Here is a 25123-nt window from a genome sequence, read left to right as displayed (position 1 = left end):
TGAAGAAGCAGGAGCAATTGCCTCAATTGCCAAAATTGTGGCAATTGCTTCTGCTTCTTCATTATCTCCACGTTTATATAATTTATTTATTGGTGCTCACTAAGCAAAGGCCCTTTAATTTTCGCAGTCTTCTGACTTAGATACATAAACAAACTTCCTGGCCTCCTTGGCAGCAATACAAAATATTATGGCACCACTTACGATCGCCAAATGTATGGTACTATCTTAGATATGCTACTATGTGTATTTAAAAAAACATAAATACTCATTGTTGAGTATGAGTGAAAATAGTGTGAGAATAAGTGATGCTACACTAAGTATATAATAAAAAGTAATAAAAATTAAATTATTTGCGATGTTAACTAATTTGCAAAAAAATTACGGAAAAAGACTGAATTTCAATAAATAACTCTAAATAGTAATGGAGATATCTTTAGGTAGCGGAATATATTAGATTTATCCATTATGTTACGGTTATTATCTTGTCGGTCGAGTAAGTTAGCCTCATTTCAATTATAAGTCATATTGTACGTGTATGTGAATCGATTACACCGTGTGAGGACCTGAGGAGAATAGGCATACTACCTACTCGTAATTTGTGTAGTAGATGTGCTTACTCGTGCATCCTTTGCGAGTAAACAAAAACGTGCAGGCGTGCGTACGGATATTTTCGCCTTCTTGCACCCGCGTTGCGATATTACTAATACATAAACTCTTATTTAAAGCAGCGTGTCCTGACTTACTGACTTGGACTTTTGGACTCCCATTGAATAGCATTGATTTCCACGTGGACCTTATTAATTTGGCTCTTTTGAATTATTTCCACAGTAACCATTCGAGTGGGGGCACACGTCATCTTAACAGCAGTCAAAATTGGTTCGCTGCGATCACCTAATGAGTGGACCTCCTACGTGACCTCCAGAAAACCTGTTCTTCCTCAAAATCGGCAATGAATCGGCATGTTCAAAACCGCATTAATTTTTGATACCCCTGTATAACTTGCGTGCCACCTACTGAAAAGTTAAGCAACAACAGTTAATTTCACATGTAGCACAGAATCATTAAGACATTGTGTTACAATTAAGATATATGAACCAATAATCGATCTATCTAATGAATGCAAAGCTATCAATGTCCACAGTAAACAGGCCACTAATGTCTTAAAACGTAAGAACATAAAATATATGCGGGGATATCTAATCTAGGACTCCATGTACTGGATGTTTTATGAGAGACAAAATTTTTGGGGTTGTTTTGGACCCTTTAATGTTGATTTTTTGAACCCCTTAGTGCTAGTATTTAGGTTATACGGTGCGTCGTTGACTAAAGTCATTTTGCACCACTCACTGATCGGATTATTGAAAAAGAAAAAGAAAACAGCAATTCTTATAAAAAAGATTTCGGTTAGATGAGATAGGAGGAATGGAAGACGATTTATAAGTTGGAGCAAGAGAGGCAGGATATTTTACTTGATAAAAATTTTAGTGATTACATATTTTAGGTATGTATTGTAGGTATAAGATAGGTGGTGGGATAGTACTTGAGGCGATAATATTCTGTTCTTTAGTACTTAAAAGGTATTTCTAAAACTTAAAACTTGCGTGGCACGTCTTTTGTCTCTTCTTCATCATAGTTTAAATGTCTTAATAAATTCATGACTTTGGTACTTAAAATCCTTTAAAAAAAAAGAAATGTTTTTGTGTCTCCAATTACATTTTGGATGTGATGAATGAGTTTGAATGTATTTCTGCCCAAAGCAAGCATTTTTCATGAGGCTCCTGTTCACCTAACTCTAGACGTCAGTATCACTGGAAACAACTTTTTGAAATCAGTAGAGTTATTATTAAATTTTGCATTTTATGTGTCTTGAATGCGAGGGCGTAATGTCAAATAATCATCAAATAACGTTTGCTCAAGTATTTATTCAGCATCGACGTAAAGAATCTAGCTAATATGCTTGCTAAACTGTTTGGTGATACATCTATTACAATTGCTGGTGTATCAGTTGGATTGATAAAATGCGCAAAAACTCGGAGAGAGGATTAAATTCTATTATTTGGGAAATAAATTTGCCAGCGATGGAAGAAGCAAGGGAATAAAATATCGTTAAAACATCCCAGGTGAAAGGAGCATTCCAGAAAAATATGCAGCAACTCACTACAGCAAATTTAACCGTAGTAGTAAGAGAGTAATTCATCCAAGTATCAAGAGTATGCTTCGATAAGGCAATAAGGCAGCATATACAAGCAATAGAGAAATCAACGGCGGCGGTATTCGAAATTTTATTATTATTATACATTGCTGCAAGTAGGCTATTGCCTGGTGGCAGCATTAGATGTATATGAATAACAAATTATGAACAATACATCGAAACAGAATAGATATCCATGGTAAAAATAATACACTAATTCTAATCTCATAAAACTAAGAATTTAACATTGTCCCAATAAACCAATTTCAAACAATCCATTAAATACATTAATTCCAATGTAATACAGCTAAAAAATGAACATTGACCCAATTTCACTCTCTCCCTTTTAAACCATTATGTAATTAGTCAATAAGTGATGCACACGTCTTCCTAAAAATTTTCGCATTTGCAGGGAAGATCTTAAATATAACTTCAGGTAGGTCATTCCACTCCTTTATTCCACTTATGTAGGAAGGATTTTCTCAAAATGTCTGTTTTCTGTTTTTTTTTTAACTTGATTTTAAATTTATGGCCTTTCCTTCCTATGTAGCAGGGTGAGTCCAGCTTCAGACGTATTTCTTTCCAACCCTGCTCATTGGTAAAGGCTTGGGGTGCTGCAGAATAACGATAAAAATCAAATAGATCGACCGAGTAATCAGGAAGTCCTTAGAAGAACGGGAAGGAGCAGAACCTTTATGAAAACCTTAATAAGAAGGCGGACCGACTTAATTGGCCATATCTTGCGATATGATTACCTGATGAAGGCAATCATCGAGGGACAAGTAGATGCCAAAAAAGGAATAGGAGGACATAAGATAAAATAAAAGGAACAGGTTATGAAGAATATGAAAGAGAGGAAATGATGATGGAAAGATTAGCTTGTAGGATAGTGGCGTGAAGAGCTCCGTTTAACCAGTGTTAAGATTGTTGACCAGTGAATATGATGAAACACGCTTTTTCCAACAAAAGAATAAAATGCTCCAAAAAGTAAAATAAAAAGCTTTTAATCACTCGGAGAGTAAAGCGTGGGTGATTAGGTTTATTAGAAACGGGTTCAGAAGAGTTTGATAAGTGATTAAGGATTGTTAGTGAGTAAGGAGTGAATAAGCAATATTAATATCTAATTAGTAAAGTTGGACATTGCAATATTTCCACTGACAATGAGTTTTATTTTGACACGTTATATACACTATAATGACAAACAACATTATAGGCATTATAATGTCGTTTGTAACAACGGAACGCGTATTGTCCAAATAAAACAGTGGAAATATTGCAAGGCCCAATTTTACTAATATTAAGAACTTCCACCACATCGTACCTAACATCATACATTATATTAATATCTAAACCAAATCAGAACCCACGTTTAATTCTCTTAGTGATAAAAAGCTTATTTTTCCATTTTAGTGCATTTATGTCATTTTTATATTATTAAAAAAGTATGAAAATTGATTATGAACTTCCGCTTGTAGAAAGATCAATGATTACCGGAGGAAATTGATGTGTTCATGCATACAAAGCTTGTGATGTGTAAATGTAGCAACTTAAAGGTCAGTAATAACCGGAATACAAACAGATCAAGGGAATTGAGGCTGTAAAGCAACCACGCTATGCATTTCATTTGTATGTATGGCGAAGTCTTAGGAGGTAGAGTGGACCCGGGCCTTGAACGTCGAGTGGCGACCCGGATTGTTTACTCTCGGGAGAGACCACTATTTATGAACCCTAGCAACGGACGGACTGTTGTTGTTGTTTACTTGGTTGCCTCGGTTACCGTGGAAATGCAAACAAACGCGACGACTTGCAAAGTTAAATCGCTTTTTGGAGGTTTATTAATGCTCCGTATCATCTATGATTTTTTAAACCAGGGAAGAGTGCGTCTAGCCTACATCATTTGATAAATGGGGATTTAAACTCATCATCAGTGTAAATTATGTGTAAACGTACTATTTTCACCCTCGCTCGCCCACAAATATGACCCAGATGTATATCTGGGAAAGGTCCCGCTGCCGGTGAGTGTATACCACCTCAACAGCGGGTTTGATTATGCGTGTTAATGAGGAGACGAATGACACAACAAGTTTAAGGGATCTGTATTACCTATCTAGTGTAAGTGTAGGGGAAGTTGAAAGACAGGCAACTGGTGAGCGCGTGCAATGCATACTTAATCTAATAAAAACTAAAACTAATCGATAACTGGCATAGGAAAAATAGTCCAAATGGACTACTTGAATTTTAAAATACAATTTTAAAGTTTTTCCTTATTTTTTTGCTTTTTATCTTTGTTTGTTTTTATTATATTTATGATTTTTTTTATTTTTTGTAACTAATTTCGCGCTGAAGTGTGATAATTTCCCTTTAGAAGTTCTAAATCTATCCTGTTCTAGACGAGATACGTTTGAATACTAAAATAGGAAATAATACTTTTTGGTGAGGAGGGGTGGGAAGAAAATAGAATTTATGGATCGAGTGAAAGAATGTGGGCCTTATTGCGATTTGAAAAGGGAAGTCGAAGTTGGTAGGGGGATCAGTACGGGTTAGTTTGAATAATAATCCTCATAATCCTACCTTAACGGGTACCCTATTACATTAATGATTATTCCGATACTCCGGTCACCTCGATGGCCTAAATACTGATTCCCATTAATGGAATCATTCTAAATGTTCACCGACTAATTAACTTCGCCAGTTGTAATTATCGGCTGAAGAAGTTGCTGTATCAAAGCGTGCATTTTTTATGCGATTTCTGACCAGTGCTACAAAATATTATGAACTTACTGTGTTACAGAATGACTTCTAATGCGACATTTTTACCATATTATGGTTTATATTTTGACGTTTTTATTTCCGGAGCCTATATAATGACTTTTTGTGTAATCATTTGCTTGATTTACAGAACTGTGCTTTGACTTTCGTATGGATAAGGACTGTTCGGTAAAGACTCCTTGGTTTCTGTCCATTCCCAGAAGAAGATCTGATCGAGGATGCTGACGAAGTTTCAAAACCGTAGCTTCAATCAAAGGATTTAAGAATCAGATTTGGTGAGTACAGACAGACTTTTCGTTAGAGGAATCCATTCTTTTCCCAAGAATTTCGATGCCCCTAGGGTTCTTTCACAACATCAGTTTTTCCGTCCTTTCCGAATGATGGCGGAAAAATGACAGTTTGACTCGATCATTTCCGCGATGGCTCCAGGGATGGAAATCTCATTCTTTTTTCCATGACGCAGTGCGTCCCTTTTTGCGTCGCTGAAATCATCGCTGGCACTGTTTTTCAGCCAATCAGAACGCACGGCCGGTAACGGCGGTTGTAGAGTTGAATTGAAAGACAGTCGTAAAAAAGGAAAGAGACGTAATTATTATTTTTTTGCCGATTTTGTTATTGGACCCGATTTTCTATTAAGTCCGAACTTTTATCAGATACAGTTTTCAATCTGGCTATGATTTTTTTATCCAGTACAATGTTTTTACAAGGCTTTGGTCATTTAAATAAAGCATTTATTATTATCATTATTATTAGTGATGGGTCGATTCGATTCCTCGATTCTCAGCCAAGAACCGGAATCGAAAATGAGTACTTGCCAGGGTGAAAAATCGATTCCGATTCCAGTAGTACTTCAAACAACAAATTTATATACGACCGCGTTCCAACAGTCATTTGAATTTTTGCGCCGCGTAATCGTAATAACAAAACACATTATCTTCTAGGGATGTGCGAGTACTTGAAATTTCGAGTCGAGTCGGTGGTACTCGACTCCAGCGCTTCGAGTAGCTTTATAAATGTCGAGTAAGTTACGGTTACAGAGCTTTCCAGGCTAGTAGGTCCAGCAATCTGCCGACAGGAAGCGCTATCATGAAACTCCTTTAGTTATACAGTTTTTAAAGCCGATAAGTCATTCTAATGCCTTGGCCTGGTAGTTTCAGCTTGCTGTATACTCTATAGTTGTCGAAGTGGGCGCCGAATACCTTTACGCCAGCCGCGGCGGCCGATCGTCTTCTGACCCGGCGCACACCGGTCCGAAATTGGAAAAAGCTGGAATTAGTCCAAAATCACCTTTTGGGGATAGAGACTTGAAACTTAGCGTAAATACTCATAAATCATTACCAGATATAGATTTATATTCCATTTTACATAAATACGACCCTTTAGTGATGATACAGTGGCCCAAACATGACCAACTTTTCAAAACCACGCGCGATCTCGTTAATCCTCGAAATTTTTTAAATTTATCCAGGTGGTGTTGCGTTGGTATGATTTTTATGGAATAAAAAACGCAGTATTCCTTTCAACTGGTGCTTTGCCTACACTTACAATGACTTTTGAAGATTTTGGCTTTCATCTCTGGTTTTACAACGCAAAATGGTCGACCCGTTTTTCACTTGAAATTTGACATAAAGTAGGCATTATCTTTCGTTTACGAAAAATATACCTCGGAAAATTTGAATCACAATATAAAGTAGGGATTTCTAAAGAGTACTAAGTAGAAATCTTGGAAAAAAAAACGTTTGCGACGAAGGAAATAAGAGCGATTTTTCAATCGCGCGTCAAGGCTGAGCTACTCACCGCGGAACTCTGGGGCTCGGTAACTGAGGCCGATTTTCTTCCGAGTTTTTTTAAAACTTTAGTCTTGAAAATCGTCATTTAAAGCACTGAAAATCGTCTTCATTGACTTAAAACTTTAAAATGAGGGTGTTAAAAAGGGTTATGTATTGATCGACTTGACCATTTAACGCATTACTCGAGTGAAATACTAAGGATTGGATATTTTTCGGAACCATCCCAAGCATAAGAAATATGGCTCGGGTATTGAAGTAAAGTGAAGAGATTAAGTCGGCATGAGAGAGGAAAATGAACTGTTTCCTCGAAAGGCAACAACCAATACCCTTTTTCCCTTTCCACCTTCGCCGAGGTGAGTCGTGCGGAAAGGGGGTTTTCACATCACAAGGCATCTTTTAGTCTTTTGTATTACTGCGTCCGTCCGATGTGATATTCATTTGTAGCGTTTAGTTTCTTTCTTGAACTTAAAAGAAAACAAGAGTTTTTAAGTTTGATTAAATGACGTGATAAGTATAGATTTTTTTGGCTCTACAAAACTAAAGCTAAGTTCTTAAGTCCATTCGCTTAGTCACTTAGAGTTCCATGAGGACTCAAGATCCATAAAGATCGGTGATATAGTTTTTTATAAAAATTCCAGTTTCCGAAATCTTGCAATTTTGGTAGGAAAGTACTTGCCCAGTCACACAAGTGTGTATCAAAAGGCAATTTTCTGCAGGCAGTAATACTGTAACATGGAGACATCAAAACCTGGTGGCTGAGCGTGAGCATGTTGGTTTTTCTGCTTGAGAATTTGCAAAGGCCAAATATTACATGATTCATAAACATAGTGTTTAATCTTTATTATAACTGTGAATTCGACTATACTCAGGGCTCTCCCTTGTAGTTATAAGCGATATTTTTCTTGGAGCCAATGGCGTCAGAATCGATGGAATCGGTATCGGTAGAATCGGAATCGGGATCGGAATCGGGATCGGAATCGACAAAATTTTGGAATCGACCCATCACTAATTATTATCATTGTGATCATTACATGTTGCTGCAAGAAGGCTATTGCCTAGTGGCAGCATTAGATTTACACACATGAATAACAAGACTACCTACCTAATAAAAAAGTGAGAACAAAAAAGACACTTATAGTCAAATATAATACACTAATTCTAATACTATACAACTAAAAATTGGACATTGACCCAATTAACCCAATTTCAAGTCCCCCATAATGAACCACTATGTCATAAACCAAGAAATGATGAGCACTTATTCCTAAAAATGTTGGCATTTGCGGGGAATATCTTAAATATAAAGTCATGTAGATTGTTCCACTCCTTTATTCCTCTATGTTGGAAGGATTTTTTCAAAAGATCTGTTTTCTGTTTTTTGAACTTAATTTTGAAGTTATTATCTTTCCTTAATAACGAGCGATGGAGAAAGGGACGGTAGGAATTACCTTGTGATTCAGAAAATGATGGGTCGAGCGATTACTCTTTTGGTCTTTCAAAGCCTATCGCTGGGGCTATCACTCCGAGGGACGGAAAAAATTATGATGTGGAATTTGGTACTGCGGATGAATGATGTGGAATTTTTTACCAACTTTCTCATTTCAACATTCACAATTTTCACCAAGTAAAACCTGACGGTATTATATGGCTAATGCGATTATAGTGTAGAGCTGAATCATGTAAGCAGAGTCACGGGTAGTGTCATATTTTCAATGGATAAAGTTTCTTTCAACCAGCAACGATAATTAAGAGAGGAAAAATTCTTGAAGAGGAAAAGTAGAGGAATATTGCTACTCTCTATGACCTCAAAAATTCAGTTTCAAAACGAATGTTTTGTTGGGCAAAATTTGGCGGTGTAAGGTACATAAGCTCCAGATATATTGAGCTGAATAAGGTACAACATGCCAGACTTCTCTAGTTTGCGCTCTTTACTCCGTCACCATTTTCAAAATGCTCCCTCTATCCAGACAAAGTAAACCCTGACGTTATTATATGTATGGGTAATGCAGCGATACTTTTGAGCTGAAGGAGGGAAGTAGAATGGGGGCCAGTATCATATTTTCGATTATAAAGTTTATTTATAACTAACAACGATGATTAAAAAAAAAGAAAAGCATTCCTTCTATTACTAGGAAAGTTAAGCTACCGCAAGAGAAGGAGCCGTAAGGACCTAAAAAATTCAGTCTCAAAACAAATGCTTTAATGGGCGAAATTTGACGCTGTAAGGTACTAAAGCTCTAGATAAATTGAGCTTTATAAGGTACGTCATGCCAGATTTCTGTAGATTGCGCTCTTAACACTACTCCGTCACCATTTTCTATATGCTCTCTCTCGAGACAAAGTAAAGCCAGTAATTATTTTGCGAATGGGTAACGCAGTAATAATGTGGAGCTTTATCAGGCAAGCAGAGTGACGGGCAGTATCAAATTTTCGATGGATAAAGTTTCTTGCAACCAACAATGGTGGTGAAGAGGGGATAACATCGCTTCTCTTTCTAGGGAAGTTAAGCTCCCACAGGGCGTTCTGTTATGACGCAAGGAGAGACGTAGTGACCTCAAAATTTCAGTCTCAAAACGAATTTTCATTCCGGTTGAGGAAATAGGTCGCAGGAAATACGTCCTCCAGGGAGGGGAAGGAAAAAAGGTACCTACCTTCAAGAGGGTGGGGAAATGGCTTGACGAAGGGTGGGTGCTTTACCTCCACGTTGCCTCCTTCAAGGATGTCATTTGAAAATTCAGAGGAGTCCCACTCACTCAAAAATCTTCACCGTTTTCAAGATGCTTTGCTCCTTCTCTCCGGCTGAAACCTTAAGGGAATGCCAGGGGCATCGAACCAAATGTCATTATGCATGGATGCTCGCTGTTCCGGGCTAAAAGTCAACCGAGGAGAGATGTCTCCATCTAAGTAAGCTAACGGTTCGACGACCCCTTTTAAACTTGAAGCGTGTCAATGTAGGGGGAGCTTGAATGCATGGATGATCTTGTATCAGTGATTTAAAAAAACTCCCATCTATCTTAGAGTGTATTTTTGTAATGAAAATAATATTTGTCGCTGTAATATACTAAGCTCTACTTTAGGGTGGAGGGCGCGACCCCCGTTGGTCGGCACACGATAAACTTTTTGAAAAATATGTAAAATTACTGCAAAAATACAATTTAAATGCATAATTTTATTTTTACTTACACCTAAAAGAAATAATTAATAAGAAATTTATAATTTTACAGGAAAAAACAATTAATTAGACTTCGATTTTGGACGATGAAACCTTCTTTCCCTTCTTTCATGCCAATCTAACACATACTTTTGACCGTATACAGGCAGCAATGCGAAATATCCGGTAGAATATTTCACCTCTTTCAAAAATCATTCATCCAAATTCTTCTTATAATCCACAGATTTTCATTGAAATCATGCTCGAACGTTTTATAAATGGGTTACTTCGATAATAAATCCGGGATTTGTTGAAAAAAATAGGATAACCATAACGCGCGGGATATGAAGGTTTAAAATTAGTCAATCACAAAGAAGAAACCTATCCAGAAAATAGTTCTAGAAACTGCCGCCAACCCGCCAAATGGCGAATAAGGGGATCCAACTCCGGTTCACCCGGGTGGAGAAAAATTGTACCACGAAATTTTAACCGTTTATATGTGGTGCCAAGAGTATGAGGGTTCTGGGCGAACCCTCCGAGGATACAACGCACCGGGGCCGGGAACCAAGCCAGTGGCTTATACGCCCGATCACCCGGGGAGGGGGAGGAGAGGAAGGGAAAAGGAAAGAGGCGCCGCCGCGATAGGAGCCCGACGACGCCTCTGGGATAGGAAAGGTGCGTAAGGAATGGGAGAGGGAAAAACACCTCAGCGCTATAGAAGCGAAGAGGGCCCTACTATAAGCGAAACCAGGCAAAGCCATTAATGTTCTAACGATCTTGGAGGATCATTCTATGAGGAAGAAGGATCCAACGATCAGATCGTTAGATACATATGGTGCCAGCATGAATCAAAATTACTAATGATGTTTAGGTTATAAAACGCACAATTTTTTAAATAAAAAACTTTGAGCCAAGCGTTCCGATTAGCCGTGAGTTTGCCATGTTGCCGGATGCTCTGGACATCTCATGACTTCGAAAGCTTTGCCTGCCGGAGGACGCGATGTATCCAAGGTATCCGACAACAGGGCTCTCGACCAACCGGAGCGCTTACCATAAAGTTCCTGCTGCTTAAAAATCGAGCGTTTTTGACCTAAACATCAACAGTAATTTTTAGGAATGAACGGATCCAGGATTTTTTTCGGATCCGGATTCGGATCGGATCCTTGATTTTCGGAGCCGGATCTTTCGGATCGGATATTTTCGGATCCAAATGCATTTTCAAATTCCTGACCCTGAGATTCCCTCGATGATTGTTCAATCTCTTGGGAAGAGTGTGCCAGTCGTATTTTGCCTTTTTTATTTTCTTCGGCTGAAATTCTCCTACGTAACCTCTGCGAGAGCTTTCAAACAAAACGGTTCATGAGTAGGGCAAGAATAGCATGCGACGGCGCATTCGAAGATAGAATCGAAACTCTTTCCACCCTCATTGCGTTCCATTCACTGAAGCTATTATTCAAAATTTCGGATCCAGATCCGATGTCTTCCGCGACTTTCGATCCGATGTATCTGATGAAGGGCAATATCCGCGGATATTTGGATCCGAGGTATCCGATTCGACCATCCCTCGTAATTTTAGTTCGTACTACCATCTATGATCAAAATTTCGCGTCAAAATTTTTCCCCAACCTGTATATTAAGGTTTATTAGGTACGGCATGTCAGAGTCCTCTAGGTTGCACTCTTAACACAACTCAGTCACCAGGCTGAGTCCTCGCATACGCTTCCACAACAGGAAAGGCTGTGGGTAAACTTTTCTCGGGAATCCCACCGGGTTAATGTTTTTATATCGGCCAACGTTTCAAGTACCGTCTCGGCACTCATCTTCAGGGCTGAATATTGATTTATTTAATGTTTTTAAATAAATCAATATTCAGCCCTGAAGATGAGTGCCGAGACGGTACTTGAAACGTTGGCCGATATAAAAACATTAACCCGGTGGGAATCCCGAGAAAAGTTTACCCACATAATTCGCCGGGAAAGCATTAAACCATATTTCAGGAAAGGCTGTGTCCACCATTGTTGGGCTAAACACCCAATGGATTCATATGGGAAATTAGGGAGATGTCATTCTATTTTTAATGATTATTGAACGTATGAAAATCGTCGAGCATTGAAGTAGAGTTGAGGTGTTTTCCGGAGCCTGTAACCACAAAAATATAAACTATTGAAGTTTGAAAACTATGGGAAAGGTAGAAATAAAGTGAAAACCCTGTAATTCATTTATTGAGTAATTATGAATGTTTTTTTCTGGCAAATTGCCCTTTTCTCTAATTTTTAAGTAGAAAATTGAATATAAAGAACCCCCACACGTCTCGGCGTTGATGTTTCAACACAGTCAAGTTCTTGTATGCATCCATACCATCAATATGGCAATGTCTCATGAAAAATCACATATAGACACCCTAATTTTGACAAATGTAATTTTTGTTGTAACTTTTGATAAACATAAATAATGCAGTCTGGAAGTAATGAGGCCAATCCACGAATAATTTGATTCCAGTTGTTCTTAGTGTAAAAAAGCGATACCTTTGCAAATATCACACATTTACTGGTAAACCCATTATAGGCTGTCACCTCATCGGGTATGAATGAAAGAAATTACACTGAATTATATTGGCCCGGTGTCATGAAACCTTATAAAATCGGCCCTAAATATGCATTAAAATGGTAACAAAATTGTCAAACAAGTGGTGTAGTTATGGCTGTGGATGGATTTTCTTTAATTACCGAAAATATATTTGAGATAACTATTGAGATATTCAAACTTTCTATGACAATGAAGATGTGGGTATTAATATGCTGATAGCTGAAATATATTTATTTTTTCACATCTGGTTGCAAATTATTATTAATTAGGACCGTAATAAATGTAAAGCCAAAGTATCTAGATAATACTACAATATAAAAGTAATTGTTCTAAAAACGTTTTTCCCGCGATTATTTCAATGAAATTCAATGTAAACAAATTTGTTGTTATGGTTTTCTATCATTCTCCTCCTTTAAATAAATGCAGCGCCGTCATCGAATTTTGGTGACCATTTTTTGAACTAATCTCCATATTTACTTTTAAATTCTGAATAAAAATAAAGATACCGTACCTATTATGATAAAAATATTAAAATATAGCATAATCATCTAGTTCTGAGTTACCCTGAAAATTTCAGCTCCATAGCAATTCGGAAAGTGGGTTAAAATTGAGTTTAAAATTTAACTCGAACAAGAGGACAAACAACAAAGCGAGTTTATAATAAAAAAGTTGTAAAATAGCGTACAACAATAGCTTTAATTACTCTTATGATGAGGTAAATAGAAAAATGTGGGACAAGAAATAAATCATGCAAGGTAATCTAAGGAAAATTAATGCTAGTTTTCCTCCGCGGTCTTTTTTTACGTCATCATCTATCATCTACGTAAATCACCCTGGCTCTGTTCGACGCCTTCATTTCTCCTATCTAAGCTAGAATATTCCGCCCTCAGTCTCCGGAGTGAAATAACAAACTCAGCGTCAGTATAGTCGTTGCTAGGAGCAGAAATGAAGGCTTCACAGGAAAATGCACCGTAAACGGAAGCATACATTACTCATCACTGAGCCAGTCACGGTGGGAAATTACGATCTTATTCCACTGAAAATCATCTTTCCACCCCCGTGGAATTTTATTTTTCCCATCAACCGCCGCTCGCATCAACCCTATCAACTCTCAAAACGGGATGAGAATTACTGTCTGTAAAAAAAGCTAGACAAGAGCCTTGAATACACTGCTGACATTTAAGGTGTGTGATCTTCGTACCTGCATTTCTTATGTTCTACGGCACACAACGGTACCAGTTAATTTTCAATTACCCATTGGTTTCGAAGTTAGCAGAGATTTGCGTTGCTTACAACAAATCAATCAATTTTAGTGGTATAAACAATTTGTTTTTTCGCATACCGTTAATACTAGATTTGGCTTTCTCATATCAAAATTACAAGTTTCTGAAACGAAAATTACAGAATACCAAGCGTACCAAGGTGGGAAACTTGATTTTACGCGCAAAAAACGGGTACTTTTTTGAGAAAAAATTAAGTACCTACAGGAAATACTATGGAGCCGAAGAGTTTAAAAAGTTTATGATCAAACGTAAAAATAAATTCTCTTTTGTATGATTTTTGTTGCACTGAAATTGATAATGCATCGTTTACACCCTAGAGCTCCTCAAACTCGGGCATCTTGCTTTTTTATTTACAGACAGTAGGTTCTCTTATGGTTGATATCTTAACTACCCTTTTCTTTTGAGTTTTATAAAGAGAACTTTTATGCTCCATGAATAATCTATCTAGGGTCATAAAGAGATTTTTAAATTAAAATGATTGAATGACTGTAATAATGAAGAATAATAATAATGATGCTATAGTATGGAAATATAGTGAATTATTGCTTACATTAATATCAGTCATTTTTTGCTTTTGATATCTTAAAGGCCGTTTTACACGGGACACGTCATTACGCAGGAAAAAGCACTGAAAAAATTTGTAGAAATTGCGAGAATGCGACTTCGGAATTAGAGCTGGGGCTACTTTTCCATCTCGCATACATGCATTCTCGCATGCATTCTAGCAATTCACCGCTTTACACGACGCAATATGGAATGCGCCTTCGTACATACGTCAGATTGCGCAATGACGTGCCCCTTCTAAAACGGCCTTGAAAGTGGTTGTAGGTTAAAATTTCATTGAGGTTCATGTTTTTTCAGAGAAAATTACTGTTCATGCGATCTCTGCTATTTCACGGAATTTTGAGTTTCCGTCTTCTGTGTATTTCATTTCTCTAAATTACGTAATGCGAATATTTTTTTTCTCAAGTGGGATGGAAGTTAGAAATATAAATATTTTTTATGCTCTAGGAATAGGAAAAATGCTTTGGAGCATTAAAAACGTTAAAATTTTACGTGGAGATAAAAATTTATGAGCTTATAAGCTATGGGTAACACAATAAAGAGAATTAAATTTTCTTTTACTACATGAAATTCCAAATTACATACACTCTTGAAACAAATATTTCAAAGTTGTATAATTTGGCCAGTTCATCATCATGCAGAAAAATATAATGAATTTAAAAAATAGCACACTTCCAAAACGAATTTTTCACTAAGAAGAAGAAAACAATTTTCATTTAGATATAATGTAAATAGGTATCTTTAAAAGCGTTCAACTACCATGATATTTTTTCAAATTTTGTGGATTCGAACTCCATCCACAAATGGATTTCTCATGGAAAGAGTTGTGGAACATTGCAGTTTTATGGCATGGTATAGTGATTTTATTTTTATTTCTTGTATTTATCATCTAGGTTATCTAGAAATGGTTAAAAAAGATATGATAGAGTTTCAAATTTTAATAATTTACCCATGAATACTCCCATTCGCCATTTTATTCTTTGCTCTATTTTTAGAATTTTGAGAACCAAAGAAGAGTTTGTAACCAAAGAAGAGATAAAAGATTATAACCAAATAACAGTTTCCTAAGGCAGCCACTCTTGAACGTTTATTTGATAGTTTAAATGTTAAAATCACCACAAATAATTATATTTTCATCCAGAGATGGGAACTTACCAACTAATGCTTCAAAAATCATCACGTAATTGATTTTCGGTGGGCTATACATTACAACAAATAAATGATCACCATTTTTGTGTGGGATAACAATTAACAAAGATTGCTGCTCTAGGGTTATTCCATATGATAGTGCGAGCAATTTTGCTGATTAAACTATCATCAACATTTGCAGCAACACCATCACTTCTAACGGGTCGATCATTCCGTAATAACCAGTAGCCTCGGAGTTTCACCATGTCAATTTTAATGTTTCCTTTCATCCAAGTCTATGATACTCCAAATACTTGATAAATTTTGGTAAAAAATAGTATTTAAATTCTTCATTGTGAGCAAACAATTACTACGTATTAATTTGAAACACAATCAGTTTTGATAACTGAGTTAAGTGAGGGAAACGAATTTTTTCGCAGGTTTCAGATCCACTAGCGCTTGGACCAATTGACTTACGACATTGAAATAAAAGAAGATCGTCCACATTACAGAATATTTATCGTTGACTACCATCGTATTTCCTGAATATTTTCCACCTGTGATTTGTAAGTATACTTTTCCATCTCTTTTCTAAATTTCTAGGGTTAAATATTTCATCTAAGACGGTATTTTTGCTTGGGAAGTTTAATTGTGATAAAACTTATGGTAATAACGTAGAGTGGTAAAAATTATTGGAATTAATTCATGATAACTACAGGTGTAACATTAGCACTCAAATCTGGGTCATCCTCTTCTATTTATTTATTTCAACATAATTTATTGAAATATTTTATGTAACGTAATCTTCAATTGCGTTATTTCATCATTAATTTGTTTTACTAATTTACCTTATCTATTCCGTATTTTTTCATGGAAATTTCGATAAATGTCTTTTAAAAGTCTCGTGCCGTATAAATATTTTTATCTTTACTTATTGCACGTATTTAGTAACATTTTAGTTATATTAATTCATTCATATCATTTACGTGTCAATACTGTAGATTTTAGTTGCATAAAATGGTACATGTTCCATTAGAAAAATTTTAGAGCAATCAAATGATCTTTATCATTAGATTATTTTCATGCTTCCATTTTTCCCTCACTCATTCCTTTGAATGGGGTTCAGTATTCCTTCGCCTTAAGGAGAAACGCTATAGCGCCAAAACCGATTTTGAGGTAGATCTAGACGGGGAATAGAATGACAGGAAAAAATAACACCTTTCCTGAATGAGACGAGTCTATGTATGAGCCGAATACAGATCCAAAAGTTTGCCTTGGGGGCTCGGTCGTCATGGCAACCGGCGCAGTCAAAACACATCTCGGAAACACGTAGAGGAGTTCGCGTGGGAGGAACAAAGGAAGGCCGATCCAAAATGTTCGAGAGGTGGGATTAAAAGGGCAAAGGATGTCGGGCAGTCGATGGAATTGAGGATCAAGGGCGAATAAAGGATGAGTTTTTTTTTTAATGGTGTACGTATTTTTTCGGAATAACTCGGTGGAATTTGCTTTTCGTAATGAATGAAAAGTTATGACTTCTTAATTCCACATAATTTGTACTGCCGACCATGGTTTCGAGTTGGAAAATCATCAGGGATTTGAGATGAAAAAAAGATTGATGAGTGTAAGTGTACATGTTCTGTCTTTCTCTGTCTATAAACGGTTTTGTCTCAATTGCGTTTTCTCCTTAAGCCGAAAGATTACTTTAAAAAACTATGAGAGGGGAAATATCAGCCTGAAGAGAATCTAATGAGAACAATTATTTGATCGTTCTAAAACTTATTGACATTTATCATTTTATGCAAATACTTCGCATAAATAAGAACTAGGCGACCTGTATGAATTGCCATAACTAAAACGTACCAATGATAAACTACATACGTACAATAAGTGAAGAAAAAATAATTTCTAAGGGATAAGAGTTTTAAAATAAATGTATTGAATTCTTTTAAGGATAAAATGAGTAAAGTGAAACAGAAATAGAAATAGAAACACCATGTCAATTTTAATGTGTATTTTCAGCTAAGCCTCCGATTCTTCAATGAGTTTGTGCTCCAAGTGCTATTTTAGACGTTTAAAACAAATTTAGGCTTGGCAAAATTAGCGATCAATAAATAAAATTGAATTTATGTATATTGAAATCAACATCGCCTTCCTGAGAATTAAGTTCCATTTTCACCTAAATATTCATGAATTGAAACCTTATAATGTACTCTCAATTCTCATAGTCTAAAGGGTCTAGCAGGTTAAGATGGTGAAATGTGCCCCCCGATATTTTGAGAAATAAAAAATATACACTTAAAGTGCATCCAAAATTATGTTTTTTCCCAAAGTTTCAGACCTCAACAATGGAAAATAACCCCAGAAAAAATTGAAACACGATTCTCAGTTTTTTAAACATATCTTCAGTTGTTATTTTTATAAAATCGTCTTCTTGATTTTAAATTGTGTACAATATTATGGTCTATCATTCTGATTTTTTCAAAAGTTTTGAACCGATAACTAAACTTTTACATAAGTTTGAAATTTTCAAGATTAAATTTAAAATTTTAGGACACAATAGACACGCCGAAAAAATATATGTTGTTACCCCTATCTGAAAGTATAATCCTAATTTTTTTTTCAGATTTTTAAAATTGGTGGAACAGGGTCAAAAACACGAATAACTGCTTTCTGCCATTTGCATTTATGTATTCCAGTTGGATATTTGATTTGATTGTTGAGAGCAAGGATTGTTGATCAGTATCTAACATTATTGACTAAGAATAAACATTAACATAACACAACAAAAAAGCTAGACCCTTTTGATATTTCAGGTTCTTATTATAAGGGAAATATATTTTTCGCTGGTTTCAGATACGAATAGGTGTCAGGGTATCTTTATTTTTTAAACCGTTTGATCGACAAAAATACTATGGAAGATCTCATTCAAAAATAACCCCAGAATCAATCTGAACGGAAAGAATATCTTTAAAATGGATACGACATAACTTTTACGATGAACGCTTTTCTTTCGAAAACAATCTGTGGATACCTTTTGGAGCTACTCGTTTAGTCACATTTATTTGTGTTCGGACCGATATCTTTTCTTGCAAGGGTGTTCTTCCTTCCATTTCCTTATTTTCGGACTGAAAGGCTTCGTGAAAAGAGTGCCACCTACAGGCTGAAGAAATATTTTTCACGTAACGTCACCACCGCAGTCACATTCATTCCGGTCCCATGCATAAAGCGATCTGGTCAGAAAGCGTTTCCTACGGCTATGTCATCTCATTTCTCCCTTTAGATCTTTTTACGACGTCGGCACATCTCCCGGGCCAACGAGAAACGGTGCGGAAAAATCTCTTCTTCTTTGTCAGTCTCGCAAACAAACCACGTTGTGTCTAAGGAAGCGGCGTCTCCTTGGTGACGGTTCTGTGGAAAATAAAGTGGGTATTTTTTCTCCGTACTCTTTAGGATCGAAGAATAATTCTTGGTATTTTATTTGTCCATAAACTAATTCGTCGCGATATTAACATTTCTTTATTTATATTAGAACAAATCGCTTTCCTCATCCCTTAAGTATAAATTTATCGATAATATGCATTTATCATATGTTAAACTCTCATATTAGGGCGATTGATCGCTCTCATATTTGGTCTTGAAAAATGAATATCTACCCGATAAGGCCTTTTAATAAAAAATTGCTGTCCAAAGGTTTAAAGTTTTGACCGTTTCAAACAATGGCGTGCTATTCAATTTCCTGTTATGAGACAAAAACATTGCATTATATAGTTTTCATAATCTTTCATTTTGTCGTAAGAAGAAAATTCTTGACTTCCTATTCTAGGTCACTTTATGGAGTCACCGACGAAGGAAAGGGCATCAAATACTATTCAATGGAAAGTTTCATAAATGTCTTGCATTATTATTAAATAATTTTGTTTTTGGATCTCCAAGATTATTTGCACTGCAATGTAAAATTTGAACCGATAGAGCCTTAGAGCAGAATGCAAGGTACAAGAACGCTATTAAAATGATCAACAGGACTTCAGAATTTTTATTTTTATTTTCTACTAATGATAAAACGGCTTGATTTACTTATTCCCCCACCTTAAATTTAAATTGTTTTTTACTATATGGTTAACATATATTAATTTTCAAATGTTAATGATTCAGAAACGTAGACAAAGATTCTTACTACTCCAAAAAACAGTGGTTTTAAATATTCATACAATTTTCTCTTTAAAGATTCCGGGGTGGAGGAGCATTTTATGAAAGGGGGTAGTGAGTTCCAAAAATTAAAAGGAGAAGAGGAGCAGAAAATTCCGCAGCCTTAACGATGGTTGTAACGAACACCAAATAGTTAGCTAAAGAAATGGCAGTTGATAAAAAATTACGAGTAACTCCCAGAAAACCAGAAGATAACATAAATATTAAATTGATTGTTTAAGGCGTAACTTGATGAAAGCGATTCATAATTAAATTAAAAAAATTTCTTTACCCAACACGAGTATTATAGTGGCTGTATGACAATCCCTGGATGATGTATGACCTAGCTAGTGTGCTCAGGAGTATCGGTATAATCTGTTATTAATAGAGTCAATGACGGAATCGAATATCGATCGCCAATTTAACGACCGATCTGCATTTTGATCGATGACCGATTGCTTATTCCCTTGAGTTATCGCGAACGAGAAAGCAATATATCCCCCTGCTGACCCAGATTCAGCCGCATATTGTGTCATACTGTCTTCCCATGCGTAATGATTATCGTCACATATTCTCTCGTCCACCGTTAATTAGTATCTGATGTGTGATGCATTGCTTTTCGCTAGAAAAATTGAAAAAAAAAAACAGTGTACAGGTTGAATAGCTGGGACAATGTATTATTTCGATAGAAATTCGATATGAAATCTGCCATGCATCACTGATGTAATATTTCCATCCTTTTCCATTTTAGTACGCCGATGGTCCATTTCTCCTTACGTTGTATCCAATGGGATGAGTTTTTTTGCAAAGCAATGAATTCATTGTGTTTTCGGTGACGATATAGCAATTACTTACATAAACATGGAATCTTGAAGTGTCTGAAATGTATGTTCCATTTCTCACGCTTTTTGTGTGGAAAGATTAGAGGTACAATTGGTACGAAAGCTGGTCAAATATTTAAAATTAATTTTACAGTGAAAAATATTCTCTATGTTCTCTATATTCTATGGTAAAGTGCTACAATATCACGTTACCGTTGAGATGCTCGAGGTATGTTGGAAATGAAGTAGTGACGTCACCCGCCCTTTACTAATTCCTTACTTTAAGGGTCAACCATTGGATATTTTTCGCGTATTTAAAACATTTCAATGGTAAAGCGCCCCATAAATTACGCGGAGGACACCCGTTTAACTTTGGCTGCTGAAATTAATATTCTATGAACCATAAAAATCGCAAGGAATATCATCATTTCACCGATTTGGTATTCAAATAACTCCAAAAAGTTTCCAAAAAATCCATATTTACCTACTGCGCAGGTCATACTTGAGAAATCAGCGTAATTCGCTTCTTAAAGTTCACAATTTATGTTTAATGGGCACGATACGGGTTTCATAACATCTTAACTGAGGACATAATTTACTTTTGCTACCATGATGTAAGTAAAAGTATTAACATAGTTATTTTTTTACCTGAAGTATCTTCTTCAGGTAAAATGATGTAAACTATTGTTATGAAACCCGCGTAGACCCGTCGTAAGTGAATTGGAATCCTTACGAATTGTAATAATCTTACTTACAATAGTATAATTAGTCAATTATGCTAAATTTCATGAATGAATCCACTATCTTTTTAAAAATATTTACAAAATATCACGACGGAAGTGGCATCATAAAATCGATTACTTTATTTTAATTACAAAAATGAATTCAATCTAGGATTTACCTGATAACCTAAACTTTCGATTAAATTGATAATTTTTTAAAGTTTTTGGGAACTTATGCAATGAACTGATATTATTTAATTTTAAATTATATTTTATGTTGAATCATGAGGCAGAAAACGGTTCTGGAAATACAGTAGTTTACTATGATAGAAAAATTATTAACTTACAGAGAGTGAGGTGAAATATTTTGGTTATTTATGAAAGAAAGGAAAACAAATAATATATACCCATTATATTTCTTCCACAGAAGCTGATAAACAAGAAATCGTTGTATTCCTAACGGTGGCTTCGGGATCAGGTGTTCGCGAGCCATTTCAGGTAACTCTCGATTAATAGCAATTTTTTCATCTACAATTGTAAATAATCCGCAAAATGTTAAATGATACACCTACCACTATTGCTATACTGTCATGAAGAGGGAATCAGCCCACTTAAAGTGAAAAATCGTTTTTCATTTTAAAATTGATGAATTTTACTTCTGTAGAAGTTTTCTTAAATATACCAAAGAAATTAACGATGCTTTCGACTTTTCTGGGTAACTAGGGACAAAAAAATCAGTTTTAATGTATATACATAGGGTCAAAAAATTCTTTCTTGTCACTATAAGGGCCCCCGCGCACTGGCAACTTTTACAAAGCAACTATTTAGTTGCTTTGTGGATGTTCAAATGAAACACACGAAATTGACTGTGGCCCCGCGCACGGGCAACTTTTTAGTTGCCGCAACTGCCGTGTGTTCCATAGGGACTTCCTCAAAGCAACTAAATAGTTGCTCTGTAAAAGTTGCCAGTGCGTGGGGGCCCTAACTGGAGATTAAATTGAGTTAAACTCCCACAGTTAGCAAACTTTGAGTTCCTATACAAAAAAGGTCATTATAAAAGTGCGATTGGTGAAAATTATGATGATATGTCACTTATAAATTACCCACCTAGTAAAAATGTCTTGAGTTTCCTAGAATTTCATTTATTTATTGGTAATAGTTGAAAACCCGTCCTTACACTGACAGCTGGAAACCTTTGTCAGACCTTCGGGATAAGCTGTTTGTATGCTTTTTTCAGTGTAACTATGTAAGTAATCGTCATTCACATTCGAGAATTGTCCTGTCCACTTCCAGCAATGCTTATCGACGTTTCTATGTTTTTATAGTCAAAGCATGGACCAATTTATAAAATAAATAAAAGAACCTAGCGTTTTTTTTTGTTGCTGCGTACTTTGATTTATTCTTTTCCGGAAAATTCCAGCTCGAAATTGTGGCAGTGGTATACAGTCACTCGGGAGCAATACGAAAATGACGTAGAAATGCGAATCGGGTATGGTGAAGGCAATTCTGTTGATTCATCCTTCTATCGACTTGATTAAAACCGGCTGCCTTCGGGCGATTCCCATCTGTTAATTTTAATATTTTTTAAAATCCTGATTGACGGTTGGTTATTATCCCGTGGCAAAGGGAGATGATTGGTGCTTTGTGGATTCAGGAGCGTGGAAAACTCCGTTACCATGGCAACGACTTCTTTATTAATTCGAGCGTCCTGGGAGCCAATTTGTTTTCGGGTATGGGAAAGGAACTTTCGGATCCGGACGTTTAAAAGCAGCTGAGATAATCCCTTTAAGGGAGAGTCCCTGTGATTGTTGAGCGCTGTCGCCCGTGGTATCAGAGGAAGTTAAAGAGAAGCCATTAGAGCGAGTAATACAGAGGATTTGTCATACTGAACGTTATACGTACCTATTTTTTCGGGAAACTTTTTTTTTTACGAGATATCAACGGAAAGTCAAAATGATGTAATCTTCTCGTAAAGGGCATAGTCTAGGGTGCCTGCTTTAATCTAGTCTTTGATTTCCATTCCATTTCACGTGGGGGTTCTTTTCCTATCTAGTCAACGAGTACTTCCGTCGCATTACCGTAGAATTGCTCTCGCAATGAAAGGTAAGGCTGGACTGTGAGGTTAATCTATATGCTATAAAACCCTTTTCCGACCACTCACTGACTGGCACACTCGCTCACACAAATGTTTGCGGTGAACGAGATGAGATGCGGAAAAAGGTCATAGAATCTAACCACTCTAAAATCGTCTGAAACCGCAGGAAAAACAATTCAAACGCTAAATTTCCTACCTATGACACTGTTGCCAATTGTCTTTATTAACGCCTCTACTTTTTGGGGGCATTTGGGCATCAAAAAACCGATTTTTCAAAAATTTCATTTTTCAATTACGTCGTCTTTTTTCAATAACGTCATTTTTCTAATTTAGACGAATAAGGTTACTACGGAGAAAGTCTTGCGTCATAGGATTCCGCGACTGTAGTCGTAAGAACTGGCAGAGATACCAGAAAAGGTTGCAGGTCTTTTCCGAGGAGGCCAATTCCATAGCCTAAAATGGCATTTCTCTTATGTGAGGCTGTATTCTGTGGACAACACATGCAAATAATGAGCATAAGAGGCAGAGAGAGTATGAGGGTTCTGGGCGAACCCTTCGAAGGATACAACACACCGGGGCCGGGAACCAAGCCAGTGGCTTATACGCCCGATCACCCGGGGAGGGGCTGGAGAGGAAGGAAAAAGGAGAAGAGGCGCCGCCGCGATAGGAGCCCATCCATCCATCGATCGAATCGGTAGATAAGCATAAGAGGCAGTGGTGACTCAGTGTCACTCATTCGAACGGAAATTTTTTTGCAAGTATTGTATCAAATTATATAAATTCTGTAAGTAATAATTTTGCCAATGTCATTGCGTAAAATAACATTTCTCTTATGTGAGGATGTATTCTGTGGATTAAACATGCTAATAATGAGCGTAAATGGCAGTCGTGACTCAATGTCACTCATTCGAACGGAAATTTTTCTGTAAGTATGGGTTAGTGTGGTTGAGGTGAGGTTAAAGGTTATATATAAATAGGTTTTGACCTATCAAAATTTAAGATTGTCATTGGGAGTGGTAGTATAGCGGTAGCGGTAGTAGTTATCCAAAAGAGATGTTTGTTACTGATAACCACGAGGTGTACCGTATCATCACGTAAAAAACCGTGGGTGGTCCCCGTATAGTTGGCAATTCTCGGCGAAATACTTTCGATAATTCAAAACGCAATTCGGCTATAATAATTCTAACACTGTGCGACCAAGCTGATTTTTTTATTTAGCTTGTTTTCTAATGAAACTACACAAAAACTTTATCCGCTTTTGATGATAAAAAAATCCAACCAAATGAACCAAACCTCCGATAAAATAGAAGTAATACTACTTGAGCCAAGAAGCGAAGGGGTACGAGTAAAAGTTGTATTATTTTGGAGATAAGTGCTTATATATATACTTATTGGTGATACGCTTGTATCTTTTTGCTACAAAAATATTGTGCTCATTACCAAATATTCTTTGCACTTATCTCCGAAATTATAAAAGTTGCACTTGTACCCCTTGGCTTCTAGGGCCCTCACTTGAATTTTATGATTTCTCTAATATAAGGTAATCAAATGATTGAGATAATTTCCGATATTTAGTGGTGAATTGCAATTTTCAAAATTTCCACTTTATTGGGTTACTACACGACCGTAACTAGTCGGAAAAAACCTTAGTCTTTAGCTGAGTACTTTGAGAAAGAAGTGAAAACCAATGAGCTTAGTTTCTTCTTGCAGATTAAATTTTTAAAAAATACCGTAAATGTCAAGAAAACTTCTCAGCTGGCGCCGTTCAAGTAAATTACTACAGAACGAATGTGCTGCATTAGCAGACGGGAAGGACTGCAGTATTAAAATGCGAGCGT

General features: G+C 36.3%; 1 protein-coding gene across 4 annotated transcripts in view; it reads left to right on the top strand.

Moving 5' to 3' along the window:
• Positions 1-25123, top strand: part of LOC124163358 — a 106034-nt gene that overhangs the window by 36411 nt on the left and 44500 nt on the right. For 3 of the 4 annotated variants that reach the window (XM_046540218.1, XM_046540216.1, XM_046540215.1), the window contains 3 exons: positions 5091-5235; positions 15903-16028; positions 21618-21688. The gene's annotated coding sequence lies outside the window, so the exon portion shown is untranslated. The remainder of the gene's footprint in view (positions 1-5090; positions 5236-15902; positions 16029-21617; positions 21689-25123) is intronic. The other variant, XM_046540217.1, reaches the window with a different exon arrangement.

Source organism: Ischnura elegans, chromosome 8 (genome assembly GCF_921293095.1).
Source record: "Ischnura elegans chromosome 8, ioIscEleg1.1, whole genome shotgun sequence".
NCBI lineage: Eukaryota > Metazoa > Arthropoda > Insecta > Odonata > Coenagrionidae > Ischnura > Ischnura elegans.
This window is presented reverse-complemented; position numbering and strand designations above follow the sequence as displayed.